The 21,254-nt window shown below is 44.9% G+C and overlaps 1 long non-coding RNA gene across 2 annotated transcripts in view; it reads left to right on the top strand.

The window, feature by feature from the left end:
- Window positions 1–2,929: 2,929 nt before the first annotated feature.
- LOC140851908 (uncharacterized) overlaps window positions 2,930–21,254 on the top strand; it is a 35,081-nt gene continuing 16,756 nt past the window's right edge. For both annotated transcript variants that reach the window (XR_012134667.1, XR_012134666.1), the window contains exon 1: window positions 2,930–3,085. This is a non-coding gene — a long non-coding RNA (uncharacterized lncRNA). The remainder of the gene's footprint in view (window positions 3,086–21,254) is intronic.

Raw genomic sequence — 21,254 nt, 5'->3', positions numbered from 1 at the left:
GTATCAATTTTTTTGGAGGTGTGTATTGACTTGCTTGATGATTAATTTGTTTAGTTCGTACCATTTGATCATGTGCTATATATTGATAAAAAATATATTATAAAATTAAAAAAATATTATATTTTTTATTTTTAATTATAAAATTAATAAATTTATTAATAAAAAAATTTTATATTTTAATTTTTTTTAAAAAATTGATATTTAAAAAAATATGATAAAATAAGAATACCCTTCTATATGATGTTCTATGGTGCACATCCTATATGATTTTTGTTCCTTTGTTTATTTACAGTTTAGAGGTATTCTTATTGTGTTTTCAAACTCTAATCCGTGTTTGTTTTTGCCGGAATGGTTTGATGATTTTTTTCAAAAAAAACATAGGAAGGATACATGTATAAGAAAAATTAGAGTGAATTTATAACTACGTCGATTTCATTGGAGTTTAAATTAGATTTGGATTGTATCCGTCGTACAGAAGAATAATGGTTGCCCATCTTCTTTTAATAATATTGACAATTGTACAAATCTCAAAATAATTTTAAATTTTTTATTCATCCATAATCTCGACGTGACCATTGTCCGATCCAATAGAATGAAGATCTTTCTTTAGCGAAAGAAACAATCTACGTTCATACTGGTGATGGGAGAAAATGAGGATATGATGATATCATGAGTTTCAATATGAAGATACGAAATAAAATATCTATCGCCTGCTGTTCAAAGAAATATTGATGGGAATGGTTCTGTTTATGTGTTTTGGATCGCTCAATAATAAATCAATATATCATTTTAAAAAATATTATTTTATTTAAAATAATAAAATTTAATAATTAATTAATTATGATTAATGATATATTTTTTTATTTAAAATTTTTAATTAAATTTAACTAATAATTTTTTTATTAATAGATGATGTGTTGGATCGTTATTACATCGTTTGGACAGAATTATTCTAATTAATAATTTCTCACACCGAAAACAGATGGATCTCGGTAGAAAAATACTACGACGATGTGTATGATTTGACAATGCTGATGTACGCCAGGTTGGTGCATGCAGTGCAGATATAAATTCTTGAGAACGGGATCTTTGTCACATGGCTTATGATACTTTGAAGGCGGACCACGTGAAGTTGTTTGCCGATAGAGACATCAACGTCCGATTTCGCTTTTTGCCTGGCCTACGCCGTGGTTAACGTGCAATCGATAATTCGGGAAATAAGATTAATGTGGCGTGTGGTCCACCATGAGATTTGGATGGTCTTCTTGGGCGTGGGCGTGGGCGTGGGCGTGGTGCAGACAATAATTTCTCATGACCTGGTGATTACGCCCGCAGAGGACAAAAGCTGTGATTTCTCCAACTCTCAGCCGTTGGGTTAACTAACGGATCACGATATATCAATCCAACGGTTAAGTTTTGTTGGGAGAAGGATATTAACTTATTTCGCGGTATATTATACCGAGATGGGTCGTATCACGTGGAACTGTTGATGCCGAGAGGCGCCTATTCTGGGAGTCGCGATTGGTCGATTTTTGTTTTGGAAGGATCTGGTTCTCGTGTGCCGCAGGATTGTTCTTTTAACCAATGACAGCGGACCACGTGCCAATCAGAGGTTGCGGAGTTGTTTAACTAAATTGTTTGCGAGGGACAACGGAAGCCGGAAAACGACTTGGGTGAGTGCGGGCATGCCGAAGCTGTGCCGGAATGGCATCGGATACGCTTGTTTTGCGGGTGAATGGTGGGGCCCACATGGGAATCCGATACGTTATCGCGTGAGACGATCAGGGCCGTCAAGCCGGTGGATCCTTCGTGCTTATTAGATGAGGGTTGGATAGGTTGTTTATTTGATCAGTTGCTAGTCCTATGCAATGCAAACCCTTGGATCGTGCGTTGTAAAATATGAATGTCGCAATCATGCGTCATGTTCCCCAATGCTGGCATCTTGATGCATGATACAAGGTCCAGTAGTGTATCGAACCATCAAATGATCAATAAGCATCGGATCCAATCCAGTTCTATTGGATCATATCACAAATGACTTTGATTTTATATTTGCAAAATGTCGAGTTTAAATTTCGTGTGATTGCTAAATTTGGCTACGATCGATGGATGCAAATGTCTATCCGCGAACCAGATTTTTCATTGCTCATGTTAGGTTATGAAGTTGGTCCAATTGAAAATTATACATATGGTTATGCCAAACCTAGTCTATATGGATTCAGATTGTACCTTTCATGAGGAAGAATGATCTTTTTTTCGGTGATATCAAACCTTAGATCACGTCCTTTAGGGATCTCAAAAGACAAAGCATCCTCTTTTTCATCCACTTGCATAAATTTTGAAATAGCTATTATACGATCCAACGATGCATATCATGGAAAAGATGAACTATTATTTCACGCAAAAGATATAACCTGAACCCATCCATATTGCATCCATAATTTGATCTAGCATAGCTATGCAAGTTTACTTTTTATGTGGCCGGACATGGAGCCAAATTGTGGCCATCTTGGCTCAAGAATCAATAGGTCAAAATCAAGATAGTTACTAGTCTGCTTCAATCCAGCTTGCATCCAAGCTTTATTTTTAGAATTAGGTTTCTCTCTCTTTCTAACTGCTTTATGTGAGGGCCTTCACGGGCTCGCCATATGCTTTCCAAAAGTTTAGAGCTGCTTGTGTCTCCATGCCATTTTTGTTAGTTCACTGGGTTAAACAAAGTTTGTGTAGACATCATGCTCGGCGTGGGCTACTTGCACATTGCATCATTACACCACGAAGATATCGGCAACTCAGCTCGCGAGTTTCGGACAATGCCAAAGAGCACCGCGCACTTCGAGGACCGATGAAAGGTGGGGCACACTAATTTATAAATGGCTAAGAGAAGCTTTTGCATTGTAGTAACTCTTGGCTCTTTCTATTGCAATACTAATAGCAGCCCAGACTCTTGGGGATTCTTCCACTCATCCTCTGCCTCAACTCCCCCCTCTTCCCTAGCTGACTTCCTCTGACATCCCAACTCTTAAATCGGTCTTAACTTGCCCCCTCCCATCGGACCAGCCACCTCGAACTCGACTACTGAGCATAAGTATCATTCTCTTTTTCCTTCGTATCCTCTCTCTTATAATCTCATGCTTTCTCTCTAATAATCGGTTGCCATCCTATTTCTCTTACATATTGTTTTACTGAAAGTATTTAAAATCTGGATTGAAATATACATGGATGTTAATATCAATCTCGATACCATCAGTAGCAGATTCAGAAATTTTACTTTGTGGGATCAATATAATAAAAGAAGCAGAGAAGTCGCAGAAAGAAAATAAGAAAAAAAAAAAATAAAATATTATTTTTAAAAAAATAATAAAAAATATATAAAAATAATAATATATGTAATACTTTAAATATTTTTTGTAATAAAATATTATAAAAGAGTACCGTAGTAAAATCTTAGATATTATTAAACGTTAAAATTGTAATGACTAAGCAAAAATTATTCAAATCATATATATTTGATACGAGTGAAAAAATGGAGAAGATAAAGAAAAAACTAAAAGAGTGTTATAAAAAAAAGAAACTAAAAAGGACACCTAATTCATGTTGAGAAGAGAGACAAAAAAAATATAAGATTTTCTATTGCATTTGGATTGATCAGATCGTATAAAAAATAAATCGATGTATGGTTTAAATATAAGGGATGGACAGATAGAGACCATGAAATTAGGATGGGGTATTAAAAGATAAATAGAGAAGTAATAAAAAAAGAGAGAGAGAGAGAGAAGTCAAAGTGGCATAAGAGAGGGAGAGAGATGAAATATGTGAGTCATTAAAGAAAGAGAATATAGATCATAATTATTCTTTTCATCTTTTGATGTGGTCAGTTCTTTTAGGATATAAAAAATAAATAGATACAGGGTTTAAATATAAGAGAGATGGATAGGGTTGGGATGAGATATTAAAAGATAAATAAGGAAGTATTTAATAAAGAAAGAGAAAGAGAGAGAGAAGTAGGATATGTGAGTCTTCTTCCTCTCATATCTTTTTTTTAGTACCTTAAAATTTATGCATAGTTATTTTTGAGCTATTTTAATTCCTTGGTAGTGGGCCCATATGGGCTAGGATATTATAGGTAGCTATATCAATCTTCCTATTATCCTTTGATATGGGAGGAGTAGGGTAGTTATATCTGTCCTCCTACTACATAGCTAGGACCTGAATAGAGCATTACATACCACTCTTAATAATAGTGGCCTATGTAGCAAATAATAGCAGGGATAAGTGTTCAAGATGAGTAGTAGCTCCTATCTTACAAGTTATAAAGATCTAGTTATAAATATCATATTGCAATGCTGAGGGAAGACTTTTCGACATTCAACATTCAACATTCAACACATCAATGAATTTTATTTTATTTTGCACTTATTTTGTAGTAGAACTTTATGTAATATGCAATTTAGATTTTTTTATTGTAGCCTAGGCTACCTGTCATAATCCATCTTTTACGAATGATGGTATAATAATGAAGGTCTTTGAAAATCAAGGTACTTAAACTTATATTACTTTCATATCTTCAATTATTTTCTTTTTGATTGCTGTAATGCTGGTGGCATGCCTATGCACCTACCTACTCTTTGTCTTTGGGCTTATCATTCTTTCTGCTAGCCAATAAATTTTTTAAAATATCCAAATAGCACATTAAGGATAAACAATTAGTTTAATATTTGATACAATGTGCGTGTGTACGTATCTATTTACATAGTTAATAAGTAGAATGAACCAATTCAAGATTTTGAAATAAAAAGTATTATTTCTTTAATAAGTTGTTTCATAATTATTATTGGTCTATCATTATGCATTTTTGGTGATGTGGCATGAATCTTAAATAAAGTTAGCAAAGGGTTTATTACTCGCTATCTTAATCAAGATAATATTTTTCTACATATTTACAATATAATACTTATTCTTATATATTTTGTATTATTCTACTAGTTTATATCTTTATAATATTTACTTTTGTTTATCATGTATTTTATTTCTTTTAATTTAATTATAGTTGTTACATATTATATTTACTAGTAGGAATGTTGAAGATATAAATAGTAACATAGTTGAGACTATAAAACAAAATGAGAAGGGGGAAAAAGATATCATTTGATATCTGATATAAAGAAGTAGATGGAAAAGTTATTTGAAGAGAAGAAGCATAATGTAAACATTGTAATGGAATATTTAGTAGACTTGGAGGTTTAAGGACAACATATTTGAAAAATTATCTTGTTAATTGTCATAAATTTTGAAAAAAATATATATATATAGGCCAATGAAATTATAACCATCATTAAAGAGAAAAGATGGTATTTATTCTTTTGTGAAGAGGTTGACTAAAAGAAACTCCTATTGATATTTGTTATATATGAATAACCATTTTCATAGTTGAATATAAAGGGTTTGTTAACTTTATCGCATCTTTGTGATCTTCTCTTTAATTGAAGATTAATATTAAATAATGGTCATGCTAAAGATGCATATATCTATTACAGGAATTGTGAAAAGATTTCAAGGAGCTCATAATCAACTCTTTCATATGAAATATGTTACACACTAATTCAATTATGCAAGATGGATTAAAGAAAATTGATAATATAATTTAAAATATCCAAAAAATTTGGAGGTTATTTGAATCTCTCCACTAAAATGAAAGTTTAAGAATAGAAAAAATATAATTTAGTGATATGTACAAGTCTATCACATGATATCCTATATATTGAAACTCTTTATGTATAATATTTAGAATGTTTGATATTAGAAAAAGGCCTTCAAGTAATTACAATACTTTGATCCTTATAAATTTGATATGTACCCAATAAATAATTAATAGAAAGAAATGAAACCATTTCTGTCAAGCTTTAGAGAACTTTTATAATAATATAGCCAACTATAAATCTTTAGGACACCACAAATCCAATTGTAAAGATCTTTTCTTTTAATAATTTTATGAAATATAATTATGAATTATTGTTGAATGGTGAATAAAACTTAAGGACCAATCTTTTTCTTTCCACAATATACAAAAATTTGAAAAATATTGATAGCAATCTAATGTGTTGTTAGCAAGGGATTTATTTTTACATGCATTCTACAAACTTAAAAAAATGTATTTTATTGTTCCACCATTTTTACAAAGAGTATGAAAAAAAGTTGACAGTATTGATAATGTTATTGAAAATCTTTATAAGAAATATGAAGGTAAATTCTCCTTATCTTCTCCTTATTTTTTTTTTCTAAGATATCTATGCTAGAACAAGAAAGCAAAAATCTGGGTTGTCTCCTTGTGGAATTGGAAGAGAAAGAGATGATGTATCAATTTTTTTGGCTCCTTGACATTTTTATAATCGAAGCAAGTAGATACTCTTCTACATAATCTAGAGTCTATCAAGCTTTCGATAAATGTGAATCGATTGGTTTGAAAGCTAACAAGCCACGATAACTTTTGAGTCAATTTTTTTTACAAATTTATTAGTCATTAGAGATCTATTTTGGCCCTTTTATAAATTAATTTGAAAAGTAACTATGCTCAAAAAAATTAAGATTTTTATGCAGTTGATTTTGAAAAATAGATTGAAAACTGAGGAAGTATTAAAAAAATGTTGAAACTCTAATGCAAGTTGTCCTTTCTATGGTAATCTTGAGATCATTCACATTAAGTGATCAGATACCTATTTGCTAACAACCTATGATTTTCTTTGAAATTATATCTTAAGATTAGTGATTTGCCGAAGGACATTAAAGATCTATGGACAACATGGAGATAAAAGAAAAAATGAAAAAAGAATTTAGAAAGGGATGGGATTGACTGTGTGACAGCATATATGATTGGATCACAATTTTTATAATTTTTTTTAGAAAAAGGCTTCCATCAACTCAAATTTACAGAATGCCCTTCACTCCTTTTGCCAGTGGGAGGTCATTTTTAATGAAAAGACTAAATGGCTTGAATTTTACTAATCATTATTGAGTGTGGCTTGAATTTTGATATGATCTAATTTATCACTTGATCTAACTATTTTGAGGAGGTAATTTGATCCGTTTTGGACTTTAGTTTGCTTGTTTGGATATTTTAGTTTTTTCTAATTATTTTAGGATTCGATGGATTTATATATAATAATTATATCTTTTATTATTTAATCAGCCACACACTATAGAAATTATTATTCATTTTCTTTATATTCCATCTTCTAATATAGTGAAATCTCTCACTATCTTTTGATATAGTGAAATCTCTCCCCATGTTCGTCCATGGACATAGATCAAAGGCTGAACCATGTAAATCATCATATTTTATTTTTTATGTGGGATTGTTTATTGTTATTTTGGATTTCATATTAATTAATAGATAATCTTACAACAATTATTACTTCTATTTTCTTATGTGAAAGAAGGGATTTTAAGTACTTCCATTTTGTTGTTCACAATCTTTGAATTTCTTTAAATTTGTATCATAGTAAAATCTATAATGAATGTAATATTCTTTTTGATAATCTTATAAATTCTCTTCTTTAATGAATCCGGGGGAAGTTTTTTGCTTCCTCTCTCTCCATATAAAAAAAGAGAGAGATAATGGATATATATTTGATGACTTTGATGAGATGAAAGAAAGAAAAAAACAATTTGAAAGTGTACCTTGCATTTCCATTAATTGAAAGCGAAACTGATTTTGATGTGTTAACTTCATAGAAGTTTAATGATCCAAAATATCATTTTCTAACTCAGCTTGCAAGAGATGTCTTGACAATTCTAATAGCTACAATAGTATCAAACATATATTTAGTATGAATGGTCGGATAATATATAAATTCCAAAGCTCAAAACATCCTAAGATTCATGTAGCAACAATTTATCTTCAAGATTTATATTATATTTCAAATATATTTTATTTAAAATATCTTACTAGTCAATTTTTTTTTATTTTGTCTTAGGATCTTTCTCATCTAGTGTTTTTGATATTAATTTTACTAGCACGGTGGATAGTTGTTCTATTTTGGTTGGAAACTCAATCAAATCAATATCAATTCATATATTATGATAAGATAAATAAATATAATATATATTTTAAAAAATTTAGTTATTTATTTACATCTATGTACGAACTTTTATGTTAATCATTTGTATTGCAGGGTAATTGGAGCATTGAAATTTGTTAGATAACCTTATTTCATGAAATTGATCTATCCTATTTTATAGTTTATGAAACTTTTCTAAAGATATTTATGTTTATGGGAATGTACCTGAAGTTTATCTAATATTATGAGAGAATAACTATCATATCTTAGAATACCATTTATACTTTCGAATCATTATTCTTTTACTATCTTATTTTGAATTATGTAGATGTTGAGATTTGGTAATATTTGTAATCTAATTTAGAATAATTATAAGTTATTTCAAAGAAGTAGCTCATAATATACTACTCTCTTGTGTGCATTTCATTATTTGACATGTTTGAGTATTTTATTGAATTATAATTTAAAATCTTATATTATTTATATTTTCTTATTTATTCTATATTATGCATCTAAAATAATATTATGGTTTTTGTTGGTATAATTGTGTTCTAATGATGAAATCATAGTATAGGATAACCAATAAGGAAGTAAGTATATATTTTTTGTGGATTATTATTGTTTATGAATGTTCATCTCATTTTATTGTATATCTATCTCATTTTAATTGACTTTCTCATTTTATTGTATATCTATCTACTTAATGTCTCCAATTATCAATCTGCATTAGCACGCATTCATATTAACTATGGAAAATATTGATAATTAGTAAACTTCATAAATGAACACAAGTCTTGCTAGTCCAATTTACACTGAAATTTAGGTTTCATATTAGAACATAAGGTTAAGAACTTCTAGTATGGAGTGGGACCAATTCAAATCACCAATGATAGAATCCAAAATCTATCAGACTCAATTGCACCATTAGGAATTTCACAACAAAATTAACACAATGGATCAAAAGATCCAAAATATTGAAGGTAGCGACTGACCTATGGTTTACAGGGAGGAGAAAGCCGTGGTCGATTATTTGGTGAAACGTGGAGCCTACCTTCAATAGTAGAAGGTTTGTTCTACTGCACAATGTTAGCATGTTAAAATGGTGCAAGTAAACTCTAGGGATGCTATATGGTATCAATTCTGGAAATGCAGAGCCTAGTTAATGAGGCTCTCTTTTCTCTAGCGGTATCAGGTAAATTCTCTTGTTAATTGTAGCATAAAGTTTCATTTGAATCTTGCCTTCCCCATTTATCAAATGACAATAATGTAGCTAAGGTTAAATCTTAATTCTAAAAGATAAAATAGTAAATTAATATTTTATTATTTTAAACTCTCAGAGTGGTTGACCTAGATTGGTCAAACATCATGTCATTCTGAATAGGTCACAGGTTGACTCAAACTACTTAACTAGTTGTAACAGTTTTTTTTTTTTTTTTTTTTGATGTATGGTTTGTTTAGATGATTGGGTTGAAAACCTTATAGAATGAGTGGGTTGGACTGATACAACTAGCAAAATCATTAGATTACGAGCTAGACCGGTCTAAATTCATAAATAACTAAGAGTAGCTTTAGAGTGGTCAGTCCAAATCTCATGGGGAGAATAAAAAAAAAGATATATTGGTTGTAATCCACTGATTTGAGCTGGTTTACTCTAAAGCTACTCTCAAGTGTCTATGAATATAGACCCAGCATAGCATATAATCCAATGGTTTTATTAGTTGTACTAACCTAACTCATAAATCCCATAGAATTTTTAGTCCAATATCTAAACAGGCCCATAGGGGTTTAAGGTTGACCTGACCCGCACAGGTTTTCGGGTCATGGATCAAATGGGTTGATTCTGTTGAACCAATCTGAGAACATCAATTACACCGATTGTAAGGCGTAACTTTTTGCCAAAAGCTTGTTATCATCCATTTCCTTATGACTTTGACTTGCTAAATTATTAAGATTAGACAAGAAAAGAACAGAAACTTTAAGATTGCCTAATATTCTTAGGTAGCAAGATACTACTTGCTAAGATATGGAAAAGATGGGATCATTTAATCAGGATTGGATGCATAGACATTGAGCACAAATCTAACTGCAAATTTCATATTTATATTGCTTAGCTAGACTTCAAGCCAGGCTTAGTTGAGGAACTACTACTCCCATATGAGTTAAGGATGTAGGAAGCGAGAAGCAAAACTGAAGGTTCGAGGAGTTCCTAAACATGGACATGGAAAATTATATCTCAAAAGTTGATGAAAAATTTTCCAAAAGGAAGTTGAGACCTACAGTTTTCATCGAAAAACGTTTGCAGTGGTTCGAAGTGGTTCCTTCAACATTTTGGTTATCATTAATCATGCATTAAAATTTAAAAGAAATAAATAATAAATTACTGAAGATGCAAACAATTTGTGAAAAGAAATTGATCAGATATAGTCAAAATAATCATAGACCGATGAAGTATAAAGTATAAAGACTTTTTCAAAGAATTGGATGAGTCAGTGGAGTCCACTTGAACCATATCTGAATTGTGCATTAATTTGTCCAATCATTCCAAGTAAAAAATATTTAACTAGTTCAGGTTTTGGTCCCTTGTGAAATTAGTCACAGAAATTTTTCTATAGACAAATTGGCTGAATTGAATTGGTACGTATAAATTTATAAGGTTGCGTCCTTTCCCTTGGGGGAACTAATCATCTTCATGGTTTTATTCATTGCCACCGCCAACCAACCTCTCAAGGAACGCACAGAGTATCATAGTTTTCTTCATCAATTCTTAGCTGCCCCAAACCAAAGAAGGTAAGCCGTATTCACATCGAAAATTGTAATCCAAATACACCAATTATGCTGAAAAATTATTACACAATATGCTTCTTGTTGCGGCCAATCGCCTCGTCGCCCGATCGCCGGGAAGCGTGTATCTGCAAAAGGAAGTCCGCACTGACCGGAGGCGGCTCCGGCGGGGACCCTCCGACGGTCAAGTCAGAGAGGTGACTGGGCAACAGTGAAATGCAGACAGAGAGCTCTGAGAAGGAGAGAGGGAGAGGGGAGAGAGGAGCGAGCCTGCGTATGTGGGAGAGACGGGCGGATCGATCGATCCCTCGCACTGTTGCCTTCCCCGGTTTATATAGTGGAGCACAGTATGGCGCCATCATTAATGGCGCGGACAAGTGAGGAACTGTCAACTCACTGTAGACTGTCAGAGCCGCCGTGAAAATGTCATGTCGCCGTGTAGCCGTCTAATCACCTGGGTTGACCCGGCTCTCAGCGGGACAATGCCCCTAGGTAACTGTGCCGCATGTCCGTGTCAGAGCTGACAACGTCTGGCGGCCGTACGGTGGTAGGTGGAGTCGGCCGACCCAAGGTCGGTGGCCAGCAGAGTGACGTCGGACTCCTCCGTCGGTCGGCGAGCTTCATTTGGGTCGGCTACCGGACCTCTGGGTTTAGTCGGTCGGGAATGGACCGTGGAATGGCCGCAGTTAGCCGCTGATGGCGTCCGTCGGCCTGTCGCCCGACCTACGATCGGCCGGTCAGAGTCGTCCGTCGGGCCGTTGGTTAGTCGGTCGGGCTGCCAGCCGGTCGGGTCCTCCGATAGTCGGTCGGTCGGTCGGGCCGCCAGCCGGTCGGGCCCTCCGATAGTCGGTCGGTCGGTCGGTGGGTATCCCCCAACAGTTGCCCCCCTCCACTCCTAAGTCGGGTGGAGAGCTGGCCGATGCCTTCATTCGGGTAGCAAGACCGGACGACTGGGAGTGGATTTGTCGCATATGCAGATCCGACCGTACCGCCGGCTGATCCGTTGTCAGACACCTCACGAATCCCAAGGGATCCGAACGTCTAGTCGATGCCAGAAGTCGCGCCGGCGTCCGGTGTCAGACGCCGCGTCTTGTCGCCGTCAGTCATCACGTCGGTGTCAGAAGATCGGGTGTCGGACGATACGGCGTCAGTCGATCGGATATTCGGCGCCGATCGCGGGTGAGGCGTCCCATCGGGAACGCGGACCGGCGCGGGCGGCCGACTGCGGAGCCAACCTCCGCATGCCGCGTGTCATGGTGGTTGGCCGGTGTCTGCTCCGGCATTTAATGAGGGCGGTGCGGACGTCCCGGGACGAAGCGCGCCGAATCCTCAGCCAACCGGCGAGCGCCACGCGTCGCGCATCTGGAGGTCTTTGGTCGGCGCGGAAGGATCTCGGCCGTCGGTCGGCCCTATATATATAGGACCTCCCGGGCCCTGACCCACATTTGCCATTTGCTGGGGGAAACTCTGTCCGGGCGATTTCTCGGTCGTCGCGGGCAGAGCTCTTCTCTACTTCCGGAGGGTCCATCGGGTTCGTGGTCCTCCTTCCCCTTCTTCCTTCCTTTCTCCTCTTTCGGTCCCTGCACAATGACCAGGAAACCGACCCAGGGAGCTCGGTCGGGGAACCCGACCGACGACACCCGATCGGCTCCGGAAGATGAGGCCTCCTCGCTTTCGGGGCCGAACGTCGATCAGCTTCGGGAGCACTATCGCATCCCGGAGCAGTTTCGGCTCTCTGCTCCAGGGGCCGGCGGTCGGGTCAACGACCCTCCGCCTGGTGACCTGGCGCTGTATGTCGAAGACCTTCGCGCGGGTCTTCGGCTCCCGATTCCGGAGTTCGTCCGGAATCTGCTTGATTACTACGGACTCTGTCCGGCGCAACTGGCGCCGAACTCTGTCCGGCTAATCATTTCTTTCGCGCTGTTGTGTCAGCTCTTGCCGACCAACCCTCGCGTTTCCCTCTTCCGGGCATTTTTTGTGCTCCGACCCCACCCTAAAGCCCGAGGGTGGTGGCTCTTCAACCCCCGGAAGGGTCTTGCCTTCATAACCGGTCTTCCATCGTCCATTCATGGATGGAAGAATCAGTTTTTCTTTGTTTCCTCTTCCTCCTCTTGGGGCTTTCCTTCTCGCTGGGGTGTACCCCGAACTGAGGCCAACGACAACAGTCGGGTCGACGTGGACGACCGGGAGGACTTCCACCGACTCAAAGATATGTCGGTCCCGAAGCAGAGGGAGCTTGTTACCGAGCAAGCTCTCTATGATACCGGCCTGAGTCTGGTCCCCCGAATAGGTATCGCCCGATCTCCTAGCTTTTCTTTTTGTTCGGCTTTAGGGTAGTTCTGGTCCGGTCTTTGACACTGGTCGGTTTTGCAGGGACACCGCCGAGGATGAGGCCGACCGATGCCGAAATTCGCCAATTTGCCGCCGCGAGGAAGAGGCCAGCGCCGGGGGCAGGCCCTTCGCGCCCTTCCAAGAGACCAGCCCCAGTCCCGCCGACCGTGGAAGCGTCGGCGACCGAGGGGTCGGAGCCGATCATAGCCCTCGCGGCTCCGACCGTCCGAGTCGAGGAGAGGCCGACCGAGGAAGTGGCCGAAGGAGTGTCGGCGGTTTCGCCGCCGCGGGTGGAGCCGGATGTCGTTCGGGAAGCCGAACATCGTCCGGAGGCGTCCGCTGGCGCAACGGGGGGCGCCGGGTCGAACTCCAGCGTCCCATCGCTGCCAGCCCCGTCGGTCGGGGCAGCTGATCGGGGGAAAGCCCCGATGGAGCCCTCGGAGGAGGAGAGATCAATGCCCCCCAGCGCATACTACCCTGAGGGTGCGTCGGCCTTGGCCGACCACAACCTTGCGAGGAGGTTGTGCCAGGGGATCCTCCTCCCTACCGACGTTCAGTCGTTGCGGTCTCGGCAGGTGACCGAAATGCTGTCGCGGTTCTACCCGACAATGGTGGAGGTAAGCTTCGCGTCACCTTTTTCCTTAGAAAAATTTTTGCTTGCCACATAATTCTGACAAAGCTTTTTTCCGTCGGCAGCTGATCTTCACCATGTCCGAGTTGGAGGCCGGATACCGAAGGTTCGGCGACGTTCGGGCAGCCTTCAAGGAAAGGTCGGCGGCGGCCGAGGCCGAAAGAGCGAGGCTGGTCGACCAACTGCAGGAGTCGGTCGATCGGGAGGCCAGGTTGACGGACGAGGTCTCCCGGCTTATGGCCGAACTGAAGTCGGCCAAGAAGGAGGCCAAGCACAAAGGTCGGGTCGTGCGTCGTCTTCGACGCGAACGGGACGCTGCCACCTCCGAACTCCAAGGGGAACGCGAGCAACTTCGGGCCAGCCTGGGGAAGCTCGCGGAAACCGAAGAGGATTTGTCCATCGCCCAAATCGACGCCGAAATTGCTAGGGCCGAGGCGGAGTTGGCGAGGGAGGAGCTGGCCCATACTGAGGACGAGGTACGGTCGGCGAGGGAGTCGGCCGATCGTGCAGTTGAGGACTTCCGGGCCTCCGACCGGTACAAGGAGGAGATGCTCGAGTCGGGCTTCGCCTCCTACCGGGTCGGGTTTGAGGACGGTCGGGATGCCGTCCATGCCTTGTACCCGGAGGTGGATGTCAGCCGAGTCGTCCCGCTACTCGCCGAAGAGGAGGGAACCGAAGAGGAGGCCGACCATCTGTCGGGAGGCGTCATCCCAGCGGAGGAAGCCGTCCCGGAGCAGGAGCCGACCGAAGGTCCCTTGCCGACTGAAGGACATCCTTCTACTGTCGACCCAGCGCCGCTCATGGTCGAGACGCCGATTCTTCCCGATCCTCCGTCGGTCGAAGAGATTAACCAGGACGAATGATCGGTCCAGCCGACCGTCTTCCTTTTGTTTCTTCTTGAAAATACATGTAATCGGGCTTCGGCCCGACTTTGTAATTTCTTTTAATCAATGAATGGAATTGTCTTCTCTTTTCCTTCTTGTTTGTAATGTTTCTTATCGCTGTAATGTCGAACCCTAGTCACCAACTTAGAGAAGTCGCCAACTCGGGTAAGTCGGTAGGACTTAACCGGCTTGCACAGCTCCGAAGTAGCTTGTGTCCCGACTTTAGGTCGGTTTCCAATAATTGTAGTCGCCGTTCGGGCGCATCTGTTAAGTCGAGAGCCGACCGAACCTGGTAAAGGTTCGGTAGCCGGACCTCCGTAGATGCACTTAGTCGATCATCGTCCGGCGCAGTGTCGGGGGCACGATAGTGAGTCGGGTCCCCATGCTCTTGCGTCGGGTTTCATGTCCTTTGACAGACGGTGGCAAGCCGAGTGTCGTTCAGCCGGCCGTAGGTCGGTCGGTGAGTAGTGGGTGCGACTAAGGTCGCATCATATGATAGACGGTGGTAAGCCGAATATCCCTCGACCGGCCGTAGCCTGGTCGGAAGTCGCGGCAATAGCCGCGTGGGCTTTTAGCCTTTCTTCGGTCGGGGCCCGATCGGCTAGTCGGCCGATGGATTCTGCCCGAAAATTCGACCGTAGAAGGAGTATGAACTCCCGTCATCATAGATGCATCGGTCCGTGTAAGGGGCCGATGTGTCGTCGGTGCCAGGTCCGCGTCGATGCGTCGGGGCTGAGCGCCGATCAGTAGTCGAAGAGTTAGAACTCCGATTTTTCAAACTGAACTTGTATTCCGATGATTGAATTACAGAATTCACTGGTAATACAGCTTCAAGTTGTCGGCGTTCCAAGTCCGGGGAATGGGTTTCCCCTCAAGGGTCTCCAGCTGGTAGGCCCTCGGCCCGAAGGTGTCAGCAACCTTGTAGGGTCCTTCCCAGTTGGGAGTCAGCTTCCCCTGGTCCAAGGGCTTCGACACCTCTGCCTTCCTCAAGACTAGGTCGCCAGGCTTGAAGAGCTTTGGTCTGACCTTGGCGTTGTAATACCGGGCGACCCTCTGTCGGTATAAGGCCATTCGGATTTGAGCTTCATCTCGCAGTTCGGGGAGAAGGTCTAGGTCGGCCCTCCGGCTTTCGGAGTTGTCCGGCTCGCGGTACTGCTCGACCCTTGAAGATGGCAGGCCAATCTCGAGCGGGATCATGGCTTCTGTCCCGTAGGCCAAACTGAACGGCGACTCTCCGATTGGGACGCGGGGGGTCGTTCGGTAAGCCCACAGGACGGAGCCCAGCTCGTCGACCCAGAGGCCTTTGGCTTCGTTCAGTCGGATCTTGAGTCCATGGAGCAGGGTTCGGTTCGTCACTTCAACCTCGCCGTTGGATTGTGGGTGCCCGACTGAAGTTAGTCGATGACGGATGTGGAACCTGGCGCAGAAGTCCTTGAAGTCTTGGTTGTCGAATTGTCGTCCGTTGTCGGTGATGATAGTGTGCGGCAATCCGAACCTGAATATGATGGATTTTTGGACGAAGTCCTCCATCTTCCGCTCGGTGATCTGCGCCAAGGGCTTGGCCTCGACCCACTTCGTGAAGTAGTCGATGGCGACAACGATGAACTTTCTTTGGCCCGACGTCGGTGGGAAGGGGCCGAGAATATCGACTCCCCACTGAGCGAAGGGCCACGGAGCGACAATGGGAGCGATTTGGCTGGCCGGTTGGTGCTGAATATTGGCATACTTCTGGCATGGCTCGCACCTTCGGACCAACTCTGCCGCATCCTTCCTCATGGTCGGCCAATAGTAGCCCTGTCGTAAGACCTTGAAGGCTAAGGACTTGCCCCCCAAGTGATTCCCACAAATTCCTTCGTGAACCTCTCGGAGGGCGTAGTCAGCGTCGGTCGGTCCCAAGCACCTGAGCAGAGGGAGGGAGAACGACCTCTTGTAGAGTCGGCTGTCCATGATCACATATTGCGACGCCGACCATCGGAGTCGCTTGGCCTCCGCGGGATCTTCGGGACTGGTCCCGTCGGACAGGTACCGAACGATCGGGTCCATCCAACTTGGTTCGGACGTTAGCTGCTGCACTTCTTCGACCCGATCGATGCTCGACTGCTGGAGGTTTTCGACAAACGTCCGACCCAAAGAATCATAGGCCGACGTTGCCAATCTAGAGAGAGCGTCGGCACGGGCGTTCTCCGTCCTTGGGATGTGGGAGATCTCGAAATGCTCGAGGCGGGCCACGAGATCCTTTACCTTCTGAAGATACTTGATCATGGTCGGGTCTCGCGCCTCGAAGTCGCCCTTGACCTGCCCCACGATCAGCTGAGAGTCGGAGAATGCCCGGAGGCTGTCGACGCCCAGTTCCTTCGCCATCCTCAAGCCCGCGAGGAGTGCCTCGTATTCGGCTTGATTGTTGGAGGCCTTGAAGTCGAACCGGAGGGCGTATTCGGTGACTACCCCATCCGAATTCGTAAGCAGGAGCCCGGCCCCGCTTCCCTGAGCGTTGGAGGCTCCGTCGATGTGAAGTACCCAGGTGGAGATCGGGTCTGGCTCAGAGACCGAATCTCGTCCCGGGCCTTCAGCTTCCGACCTTCGGTCGGTCGTCGGGCATTCGGCGATGAAGTCGGCCAAGACCTGAGCCTTCAAGGCAGGCCTCGGTCGGTACTGAATGTCGAACTCGCTAAGCTTCATCGCCCACTTAGCGAGTCGTCCGGATGTGTCGGGTCGGCGCAGTACGGCCCTCAGGGGCTGGTTGGTGAGTACCACGATGGCGTGGGCCTGGAAGTATGGTCGGAGCCGTTGCGCGGAGACGGTCAGGGCGAAAACCATCTTTTCCGTCTCCGAGTATCTGGCTTCGGCGCCGTGGAGCACTTTGCTGGTGTAGTAGATGGGCTGATGGGTTCGGCACTCGTTTTCCCGAACGAGCACCGAACTGATCGCCTCAGAAGATGTGGCCAAGTAGAGATACAAGGTCTCCCCGACCTGCGGCTTTACGAGCAGCGGCGGGGAAGCCAGGTACCTTTTCAGGTCTTCAAAGGCCTGTTCGCACTCATCCGACCAAGAGAAACCATTCGCCTGGCGCAAGGTCTTGAAGAACGGGAGGCACCTTTCAGCCGACCGGGAAATGAATCGGCTAAGAGCGACGATTCTTCCGTTCAGCTGTTGGACCTCCCTCTTGGTGTTCGGATGACGCATGTCGAGGATCGCCTTAATCTTCTCAGGGTTGGCCTCGATCCCTCTCTGAGAAACGAGGAATTCGAGGAACTTCCCTGAGGTCACCCCGAAGGCACATTTAGTCGGGTTGAGCTTCATTCGGTGCCGTCGAAGGGTGCTTTTCACCAGCATGTCGTCCACATACACTTCCATGTTGCGGCCGATTTGGTCTTTGAAGACCTTATTGACGAGTCGCTGGTAGGTGGCACCGGCGTTCTTCAATCCGAAGGGCATCACCCTGTAGCAGTAGAGGCCCTTGGGAGTTACGAACGCGGTGTGCTCCTCGTCTTCAGGCGCCATCCGGATCTGGTTGTATCCGGCGAAGGCGTCCATGAAGCTGAGCAGTCGGAATCCGGACGTCGCATCCACCAGCTGATCGATCTTTGGAAGTGGGAAGCTGTCCTTCGGGCAGGCTCGGTTGAGGTCGGTGTAGTCGATGCAGACCCTCCACTTCCCGTTGGCTTTTTTGACCATGACGACGTTGGCGAGCCAATCGGGATACGTGGTCTCTCGGATGAAGCCTGCTTCGAGCAGCTTGTCCACTTCCTCGTCGATGGCCTTCTGCCTTTCTGGGGCGAAGGACCTTTTCTTCTGCCTCACCGGTTTCATCGTCGGATCGATGTTGAGTCGGTGAGTAATTATTTCTGGAGGGATGCCCGACATATCTGCTGCCGACCATGCGAATATGTCGGCGTTGGCCGTCAGCAACTCCGCCAGTCGGTGTCGCTCGGTGTCGGGCAATTGAGACCCGATCCAAACTTTTCTGTCGGGATTTTCTCCTATGGGGATCGCCTCGAGCTGCTCGGCCGGCGAACCCCGCTCTTCCTCCTCCCGTTGATCCAGTTTGTCGATTGTCAGGGGATCCTCTGCCTCGTCGCTTTGGGCGGAGATTTGGAAGCATCGTCGGGCGAGCTGTTGATCTCCGCGCATCTCCCCGACTCTGTTTTTGGTCGGGAATCGAACAAGGAGATGGTACGTCGAGACGATCGCCCTGAGGGCGTTCAATCCGGGTCGTCCGAGTATGGCATTGTAGGTCGAAGGAACTTGGACGACCGCGAAAATGAGGGAGACCGTTCTTTGCCGTGGTTCGGTACCGACCGTCACGGGCAGGGTGATTTCTCCTTCTGTCGTGATGGTGTCTCCGGCAAAGCCGATCAAGGGCGTGGAGACCCTACTAAGTCGATCAGTCGGTAGTCGCATTCGGGAGAAGGTCGAGTAAAACAAAACATTTGTCGAACTTCCATTATCAACAAAAATTCGCTTTACATCATAATTGGCTATTGTCGCCGACACAACAACAGCATCGTCGTGGGGAGTCTGGACGCCCCGAATGTCGTCTTCTGAGAAGGTAATCACGTCGTCCGGGCGCGGCTTTTTCGTCGGCTCCCCCCCTATAGACGTCCCCGATCCCAGCCGCTTGGAGATCATGTTGATGACTCCAGCCGTCGGCTGGTTAGTCGGCGCCTCTTCAGTCGGCTGGGGGCGTCGATCGGTGGTCGGTCGGGTCGGCGGACCCTTTCGAAATTTGCCGAGATACCCCCTGCGGATGAGATTTTCGATCTCATCCTTCAACTGGATGCATCGCTCGATGTCGTGGCCGTGGCTCCGATGGAACCGGCAGTACTTCCGATGGTCGAGGCCCTTTGCCTTCAGAGGCGGAGGCCGTCGCAGTATTCTTCCCCTTCGATCTCCATCAAGATCTGCGCACGGGGAGCGGAGAGAGGAGTGTAGGAGTCATACCTGGGACGCACCGACCTCGGAGTCTGTCGGCGGGGCGATTTTTGGATCTGTCGGGGTGGAGAAAGCCGACCATCGGCCGAGGGCCTGCTTGGTTCGGCGGGCTCCCGACCTTTTCTTCGCTTCTCCTTCGGACCCCTGGGCTCGACCAAGCGTCGGTCGGACGCTCCTTCGTCCGCGCGCATATACTTGTATGCGCGCTCCAGTAGCTCGGCGTATGTTCGGGGGAGGGTCTTGTCCAGAGAATAAGTAAATCGGGACGACCTCAGGCCCCGCTTCATGGCTGAAACCGCCATGTCTTCGTTGAGGTCTCGGACCTCGAGCGTGGCCGCGTTGAATCGCGCCATGAAGTGTCGGAGCGTCTCGTTATCCCCCTGCTTGAGGGAGAAAAGGCTATCCGACGTTCGCGGCGGCTTTCGGCTGGTGCTGAAATGGGCCACGAACGAGTGCTCGAGCTGCGCGAAGGAATGGATACTGCCCGATCGAAGACCGGAGTACCAAGCCCTGGCAGCCTTGCGAAGTGTGGCGGGGAAGCCGATGCAAAAAAGAGCATCGGTTGCCCCTTGAATCGTCATGAGAGCTTTATAGCTCTCGAGGTGGTCGACTGGGTCGGTGGAGCCGTCGTATGGCTCCACGTTCGGCATTTTGAACCGACTGGGAATCGGCTCATCGAGGACCAGTCGAGAGAGAGGCTGGGCGGTCTGGAAGTCGACGTCGTTCGAAGACTTCTGGCCGTCCATCTGCAGTTGGGCGAGTCGGCGGTCGATCTCCTCGAACCGTCGCTCGTAGTCGTCCGCTCGTCGATGCTGGGAGACCCCGGGAGTGGAGCCTCCGGAGGATTCTGAAAGAGAGGCCGACGGTGTGCGCGGCCGCTTTTCCTTCCTCGCCTGTTCCAACGGGGAGGGAGAGGGCCGCTGGGATCGTCGGTCGTCGCGCCGTGGTCGACCCTCCTCCTCTCCGTGGGAGCGCTGTTGGAAGCGCTCGCCTGGAGGCGACAGGGGTCGGCGGGACCGTCGGCGGCTGCTCCTGGAAGGCATAGGTCGGGCCGCCGGTTGTTGCTGGAGGCTTTTGACTGCGTCGGTCAGTACGGTCATCTGCCGTACTATGGCCGCAATCTGGGCCTCCGTGGTCACTGCAGGGCGCGGAGAGCTAGGCTCCGCCACCGGTGGTGGTGGAGAGGCCTCTTCCCGGCGGGAAGAGCGCCTTGCCGACCCAGTGACTCTCGATCGTTGAGCTCTTGTCTTTGTCATGCTGTCCCCTACCTGGCGCACCAATCTGTTGCGGCCAATCGCCTCGTCGCCCGATCGTCGGGAAGAGTGCACCTGCAAAAGGAAGTCCGCACTGACCGGAGGCGGCTCCGGCGGGGACCCTCCGACGGTCAAGTCAGAGAGGTGACTGGGCAACAGTGAAATGCAGACAGAGAGCTCTGAGAAGGAGAGAGGGAGAGGGGAGAGAGGAGCGAGCCTGCGTATGTGGGAGAGACGGGCGGATCGATCGATCCCTCGCACTGTTGCCTTCCCCGGTTTATATAGTGGAGCACAGTATGGCGCCATCATTAATGGCGCGGACAAGTGAGGAACTGTCAACTCACTGTAGACTGTCAGAGCCGCCGTGAAAATGTCATGTCGCCGTGTA

The sequence above is a fragment of the Elaeis guineensis genome, chromosome 10, assembly GCF_000442705.2.
Source record: "Elaeis guineensis isolate ETL-2024a chromosome 10, EG11, whole genome shotgun sequence".
In the NCBI taxonomy this organism is placed as follows: Eukaryota; Viridiplantae; Streptophyta; class Magnoliopsida; order Arecales; family Arecaceae; genus Elaeis; species Elaeis guineensis.
The sequence above is the reverse complement of the archived record's forward strand: the minus strand, read 5'-3'. Positions and strand labels throughout refer to the sequence as shown.